Consider the following 7,914-nt stretch of genomic DNA (forward strand, 5'->3'; position numbering starts at 1 on the left):
GATGTGATGGGTCAGATCAACTAACAGGTTGTGGGCACCCATGATAGCCTGGGATGCTGTTTGGACATCTACAAGCCATCCCAGCCTGATTGGGTAGGTATACAACAAAAGACTACATCATAGATGGGCTCCATATCACACCAAAAGCAGTCGAGAGCACACCTTCTTGTGATGCACTCTTCTGGTTTCCTTTGTAGTTGGATGCTATGCTAGAAGCCCTCCAAATGAACTTCTAGCTGAGAGCCTGAACTCTGTCCTTTAATGACTTGGCATTTGTGCAGCGTGAATGCTAAGCAATGCCATCTCCAACATGAAATAATCTAACCTTTGCCACTCAACATCCAGTGGCATTACCATCACCAACCACCCCCCCCCCGGGATTAAAATATTGGGGGTTACCACTGTCCAGCGAATGAACTGCACCAGCTATACAACTGCTGTAGCTGCAGGAGCAGGTCTGAGGCTGAGAATTATGTGGCAAGTAATTGACCTTCGGACTCTAGGCATATTTCACCATTGCCTTAGAGTACTGCAACAGTTTACCTCAAGAAGGATATAGTTGCATTGGGAGATTTCTGGGCTGCTTTCTAGGAGGAAGTGATTGTCTTATGAGGAAAAGATGAGCAGGCTGGGCCTATATTCATTGGAGTTTAAGATAATGAGCACTGATGCTATTTAAAACATATCAGGTTCTGAGGAGAGCTTAAAAGGGGAAGATACTGAGAGATTTCTCCTTTTATGGGGGAATTTAGAACTAGGGCCACAGTTTAGAAATAGAAGAATTTCTTCTGTCAAAGGTTCACTAGTCTTTCTTCTCTTTGTAGAAGAGAATTCCAAAGTTCAACCAGTGAATATATTCACGGCAAGTTACAGATTTTTGATTGACAAGGGTGTTAAGGGGACAGGCAGAACAGTGAAGTTAAGGCTAAAATGGTAAGTAGGCTCAGTCGGCCAAATGGTCTGTTCCAGTTCTATTTCTATGATCTGATGACCTTAAGAAAAGGGAATATGACTTTTTTTTTAATACTCTGGCAGACAAAGGATTGATTTTACTTCATTCAAGGGACAATGATTGTGATGTGCTCCTTCTACAATGAATACTTGGAATTTAGTTTTCCAGAACTGCGTAGTTTCTCTTCCTCTTTTGCAGTTTGAAACTTCAATGACTTTGTCAAGTGATTTCTCAATGTTGATCATAATGTTCCCCAAACAGTTCCACTTCTGACCTCTGCCCTGGATCATAATCCAAGTTTCAACGAGCTGAATCAGAGTCAACTGATTTGTATGTTGTCATAATTCATTTGTGCTAAACCAGAGACCTTGGAAAAGCTGATTCAAGCGCCAACAGCTGTTGCCTCACCAACAAATAAGGAGGAACTGGCACTTATACAGTCACAAACTCAGGATAATGATTAAATTTCCATTGTATTTCACTGTTGTAATCCAGGAAGTGTAGCAGTCACATTATGCACATTAAGCTCCAACAGTCAGCCATAAGACTTTTAGTTGTGTTGCTTGAAGTATAAGTGCTTCCCAAATACCAAGGAAAAGTCAACCACTTTTAATTATAAAAGTGCTATTCAGTCTTTCATGCTAACTTAACAGGGGTCTTGATTAACGTTTCATCTGAAAGACTGTGCACCAACGGAAGTGTTAGCCTGCATCTTTGATTTGATTAGTTTCAATTGTGTAACTTTTGTTAGGAAATCTCAAACTTCCCCCTAAAGTTGGAGAATTTGTAATCAGTGCTTCATCATGCAGACAAGATCTGGAATTTCATCAACAAGCTCCAAGTTAAATACTAATTTGAATTGTCTTGATTCTTGTGAAATTGGACAGTGAATGTTCACAGTCTGTAAGGCTTCCTATTTCCTCAGCCCTACTGGCCAAGCTCGTGCAGACAGGCTGTGTCACCAAATTTGACATTGGTGTTGACCTATGCATGTCTGTGCATTTAACAAAAGAACTGGTGGTTGGCACATTGGCCTACTTCCATGCTGTACCATTCTATGATTAACCTATTCAAGCAATCCAAGCACTGAGATTCCTATGGTTTAGCTGTCTCTATTATATTCAGGACATCACATTATACAGAGAGTAGCAGCAGGAAATTCAGCAGTCCCCTCTAAAATTGTCCTACAAACCTCCCAGTCAACGTACTATGAAGAACACAGCAATTCTGTATACTGAATCTCCAGAATCAGCTGGGTTATATACAAGCTGTAAAGGAACAGACAGGTGTGAGAGCCCTGCTATCTTCATTTATTGTACACAGTAAGCATGTGCTCAAACAATACTGCTGATGAGTAAAATAATTTTGCAAGTTTTAGTTCCTTCTCAGCTAAACCGCTGTCATTCATAATATTTTGCAAGGTGGCAACTTTTTTGCTGAATAATTGAAAATGTTCTTTTAGTTGGGTCACCCAGGCCTTTTGACTGTATCTTTCCCAATCAGTGTGTATTTCTGTTTCTGTTCCTGTTCCTGTTCCATTGTATGGATTTTGCTGTAAGCATAATGGTGAACGTCATTAACATCCCATGACACACAAGTGGTACCACAATTTCAGGCAAGGGCCAGACAAGCAATTAAATTATTAACACTTTGTCTGTCTGGAAGGCATTACTCTGCTGTCATGTGACACTGATACAGAATCTCTCGCCTTTCCTCATTATTGAAATATATTGAATAGCAGGCAGTTACTATGTTTGAGTAGGTATGCATTAGATTCTCAAAAGAAAATTTTTAAGGTATTTTTAAATCGACCTGTTCAGTGATGTTATTACACACCACTGAGCCAGGAGGCCTGAGTTCAAGTCCTGCCTGCTACAGAGGTAAGGATATTAACACTACCACAAGAGTATCTTGTCATTACAAGTACAAGTGTCCATTTAATGACAGTATATGTTAATTATTGCCAAATGCCCTCTGGCACTGAAAATTAACTATCATAATTGGTGAATTTCATTTGTTTAGATTTCATTTGCAGCTTTAACTCAAAAATGTCACGATTTAAATGGAAAAAAAAATCTTTCATTTCTCTTGATTCTTTCTTTCTCTTTAATTAAATTATTTCTCCTTTTTTTGTTTCTGTCCCTGATTTTGATGTTGATTTTAATCTCTAGAATGGTTAAAGTACAGGAAGAGGCCATTTAGTCCATTTGAGGCTACGCCCGTACTCTAGTCCAGCTTTTTCCCCATGTCCCAGCAAATTTCCTTTTTCCCTTTTGGATGTTTTATCTAATTTCTTTTTAAGTACCTTGCCTTTACCACACACCTGGGCAGAGTTTTCCAGATCCTAGCCATGATACATAAATATGTAAACGAGGAAAAATCTATTAATCAATTACCTCTTTAATTTGCTGTCCTCCGATTCATGATCTTTCTTTCTGCCAATAACAACAGTTTCTCCCCATTAGGTCTACTCAATCCCTCGTGCATTTGAAAACCTCCTATCAAATCTCCCCTTAACCTTCTCTATTCTCAGGGCAACCGCCTCAGCTTTTCCAATCTAGCCCTACAACTGAATTCTTTCACCCTGGAATCACTCCAATGCACCCCTTGCACCATCTCCAATGCCTGAAATGAGGTGTTCAGAATGAGAGTTGAGATGTCAGGTGCAGTTGGACCCATCATTTTGTTTTAACTTTCATGCTTTGGTGATACATCATAGAATCCCTACAGTGTGGAAACAGGCCCTTCGGCCCAACAAGTCCACACCAAACCTCAGAGCGACCCACCCAGACCCATCCCCCTCTAACTCACCTAATCTACACCTCCCTGAACACTACAGGCAATTTAGCGTGGCCAATCAACCTAACCTGTACATCTTTGGACTGTGGGAGGAAACCCACGCAAACACGGGGAGAATGTGCAAACTCCACACAGACAGTCGCCCAAGGCTGGAATCGAACCCAGGTCCCTGGCGTAGTGAGGCAGCAGTGCTAACCACTGTGCCACCATGCTGCCCTAATTCCATTACTTATGAATGCTAGGATCCTACATGCTTTTTAAACTACCTTCCCAAATTGCTCTGCCACTTGCAAAGATTTGTGCACGTATACTCCCAGACCTTTTTTTTTGTTGCTGCACCTTTTAGTATTGTACTGTTACCAGGGGGTCCATTAAAGGAGGGATCCTGCTGCCCCCCAGCAGGTCATATGGGGAGACCTGCCAGACTGGCTTCTTGTCATAGACCTTTCCAGAAACTGGTTAAAAACCTAGCAGTGGTGAAAGGAGATTATTTTGTGGGAATTAATGGCACATTTAGCAGCTGACTGTCTGATGCCACCACTGCCAGTAAAATTTGTGGTGGAGTCAGGAGACGTGTGAGTAGGTGGCCCACTGAATATACCAAGCCTACTCCCTCAACTCAAAACCACCAGCAGGATAGAAACCAATCATAGAAAAACTGCACAGTTATGGCCCCCACTGCATTGATAGAACAATTAAAATGCCTTCAAAAGGTTTTTGGAAATGACAAATCCAATCTTGCAGTTTCAGAAGTGAGACTGGGGTTGCTTAAAGGTTAACACTAAAAAGCCTCATGACATATGCTGAAAGTCTGTGACAACTCAGTCATACCTGATGTTACCAGGAATAAATCCTGCAGGTGGTTTGATTTCCCATTCAATTAAAGACACCTGATTAAGATCAACACATTGGTCTGGGCATGTAACCGTCAACTCCTGATAAACAGAACCACAATCTAAACTCAAAAGGAAGCCAAGCAGAGCATTCATTTGGAAACTTGCCTGGGCAATGATTGCAACCTACCTTGACAAATATTCCTGAATTAAATATGTGCAGTCACATTCCTTGCACACTAAATGACTTGGGTGGTAAGAGTTTAGAACTCTCTCTTCCTCAAAAGGCAATTTCAGTTTGATCAATTTAACTAAAATTCACTTTTAATCTGAAATTAATAGATTTTCAATAACCAAAGGTATTAAGGATTGTGGGGCAAAGGTTAGATCACAGATTAGCCATTATCTCATTGCATTGACAGAATAGGGTCAAGGGGCTCATTTGGTGCACCTTGCTCTTGTACTTGTTAGTTATCACATTCGTTGATCGTTCTCACATTTCCTTTCCTTTCTTCTTCACCCTAATCTTTTTGTCTTTCCCTGTTTTATCAATGCTGTTCTGATCAATAATCACCTGGACTTTGCTGCCTTGGTCCTGTTAAGTTCCAAATGCATCAGCCTACATGTTCCCTCCAAGCACTGTCACTGTTTTTAAAATTAAGACAAGAACACCTTAATTTTCATGGTGCTCAATCCACCTGGCATCTAAGTATCGACCATGGCTCAGGGTGCAGAGCTCCTACATCTTGATCAGATGGTGTGGGGTCAACACTCAACGGTGGCTGCAGGCTGCTACCCCAGTGCAGTATTGAAGGACTAAAGTGGGAGACACACTCCAAGTGTAAACTGTACATTTCCCACTCCATGCCTCAGTAACACTAGATGATGATGCAGCAGTTTTCAGTCCTCTCTAGTAGCACTGAATTCTTTCTTGTTTCCTTTCTTAGCATGTGCAACTGACAAATTGCAAATCCAGAGTTTGCTGGAGCAGGCACTTAAGATATTCACTTTAAGGCTCCCCTTCCCAAGTCCCCTTAGGAACATACAGGGATTAGTAAATAAGTGAAGCACACTTACATGCTGCAACAACATCAATGACACAATCTTCAAGGATCAATTGGCTTTTTAAAGTGCTTATATCACATTTTGTGTTGTGAAAATGTTTTGTTTTGAGGTTCCCTTCTTGCACTTTGCAATTTGTCCATCTGTTTCTTTCTCCAGAAGACCAGAGGAAGTAGGAACAGGAGAAGGATGATCAGCTCTTGGAACCTCTTCCACCATTATGGCTAATCCAACATTCCTTATGTCTACTTCCTGCCTGTCTCACTGTAACAACACATTGCATTTTCCCCCACCCCATTTCAGCTTATCAACTGCTGAAACCTTCATGTTTATTTCCTTCCAACCAATTCTCACATTGTGCAAATCCTCAGCTTCCAGGGTCAGCATGTTTTCAATTTGCTCCCCAAGCCTCTTGCACTCATCACCATTGGTTCCTCTATGCGTCTAGAAACCTCATCCCTACAACCAAACTGCTGTGCCAAAATCTCTAACTATCCCATGGTCAATTTTTGATTGATCGTGTTCTCATGAAAGGCTATGGGGTATTCTGCTGAACTGAAAGTGACATATAAATGCAGAATGATGTAAATGTCAATTCTGAAACTTACTTTCCTTTCTCATGAATAAAATTATGTCTTGTTTGATTTTTCTTTGGGGAGTCTTAACAAGGTCTATCTTAATTTCAGTTCAAATTATTTAGGACTGCAGCTCAGATCAGTAGGTCAACTAATAAATGTGACTTAAGTTTTAAAACTACATGCAACCTCTTCCTATCCACTGAAATGCCTTCAGTATTATTGGTTCTCGGACAAGACCAGTCAACACATTCCTTACTCCCTGCACTGTGTGGAATCTGGGACAAATGTTTGATCATGGCACACTGAGTAGCTCTCTGTACAGACGAGTGAGATACTGAGCAGGTATCTGTACAGTGAAATACTAATGACTATCTGCAAAGTCCAGTGAGATACTCCATGGGTGTCATCAACATTTGGTGAGATGCTGAATTGGTATCTGCACTGCCAGATGAGATGCAGAATGGCTATTTGCACTATCCAGTGTGGCAGAGATGGAAGGGCGATTATGTGTTGATCCACAGTCCATGTTGCATTGGCTGAATTTGAACAATTTTCAAAGAATCAGAACCAGAAGCAGATAGTTCAGCCTATTGCTTCCTGTCAGCTGGTAAGGGGCCGTTTTCTGGTTATTGTGTGGTTTTGTAGTTTATGGCATGACATAACATTGCGGAAAGAAGTAGCGAAATAGTTAATCAAAAAAACCAAGAGAGTTTGTTTTTTTTTAATTGAAAGTAGGTCATAACCTGCAACTGAATCAATTAACGGGACCCCTTCCAAATATTACCAGAATAATATTAGCTATACATGAGAAGAAGCTCAACCTCCACTTGCAAAAATAATTGCTAATGAGGATAATTTGTTTTGCTAAACTGGGAATGACCTGTGATTATCTTCTGAAATAATCTTTGAGTCATAACAGCAAACATAGGCGCCAGGACTTCAAAACCTGGTAGTACTGTAGAGACAGTGATTTACAAGCTGATATCCCAGTGATCCCACAGATTTTTACACGGTGATGACTGTAGGTGAAAAAGACGTAAACCACAGCTAAACTCTTCAACAGAAAAAGATGCACATCCACGGACTGAGAATAGAGACACAGACATGTTTAAAATGCAAAGACACATAGTCAAACATGTTTACACAGACTAGGAGATAGCAAGAACTGCAGATGCTGGAGTCAGAGTCAATGCAGTGTGAAGCTGGAGAGAAACAGCAGCTCAGGAAGCATCAGAGGAGCATGAAAGTCAATGTTTCGGGTTTACACCCTTTGTCAGGACTCATGATGAGGGTGTCCTGATGAAGGTGTAAACCCAAAACATCAACTTTCCAACTCCTCTGATGCTGCCTGACCTGCTGTCTTCCTCTAGTTCCACACTGTATTGGCTTGACATAAACTGGGGTTATAGACACACATACATAGAGGTTTAGTTGGAACATTCATAAAGGCGTTAGATAATCAAATAAAAAATATATGCAAGGACATGGACAGAAGTGGGTAGAATGGCACTAAGTTCATAATGCTGTTTGAATAGTTGATGCAGATAGAAAGAGCCGAATGGCCTCCTCTTGCACCCATAGCACTTCCATGACGCCATCAAAAATAAATCCACCTGAATACACACAGCCATGAATATTCAATACAAATGCAAGCAGATATATACACATACTAGATACTACAGTTAGAGGT

At 40.8% G+C, this 7,914-nt stretch overlaps 1 long non-coding RNA gene across 1 annotated transcript; it reads left to right on the top strand.

Annotated features, from left to right (window-relative positions):
• Positions 1–846: 846 nt before the first annotated feature.
• Positions 847–6,295, top strand: LOC125485518. Its single transcript, XR_007264219.1, has 2 exons — positions 847–933; positions 5,806–6,295. It is a non-coding gene; the product is annotated as an uncharacterized LOC125485518 (long non-coding RNA).
• The last annotated feature ends 1,619 nt before the right edge of the window (positions 6,296–7,914 follow it).

The sequence above is a fragment of the Rhincodon typus genome, chromosome 19, assembly GCF_021869965.1.
Source record: "Rhincodon typus isolate 14 chromosome 19, sRhiTyp1.1, whole genome shotgun sequence".
In the NCBI taxonomy this organism is placed as follows: Eukaryota; Metazoa; Chordata; class Chondrichthyes; order Orectolobiformes; family Rhincodontidae; genus Rhincodon; species Rhincodon typus.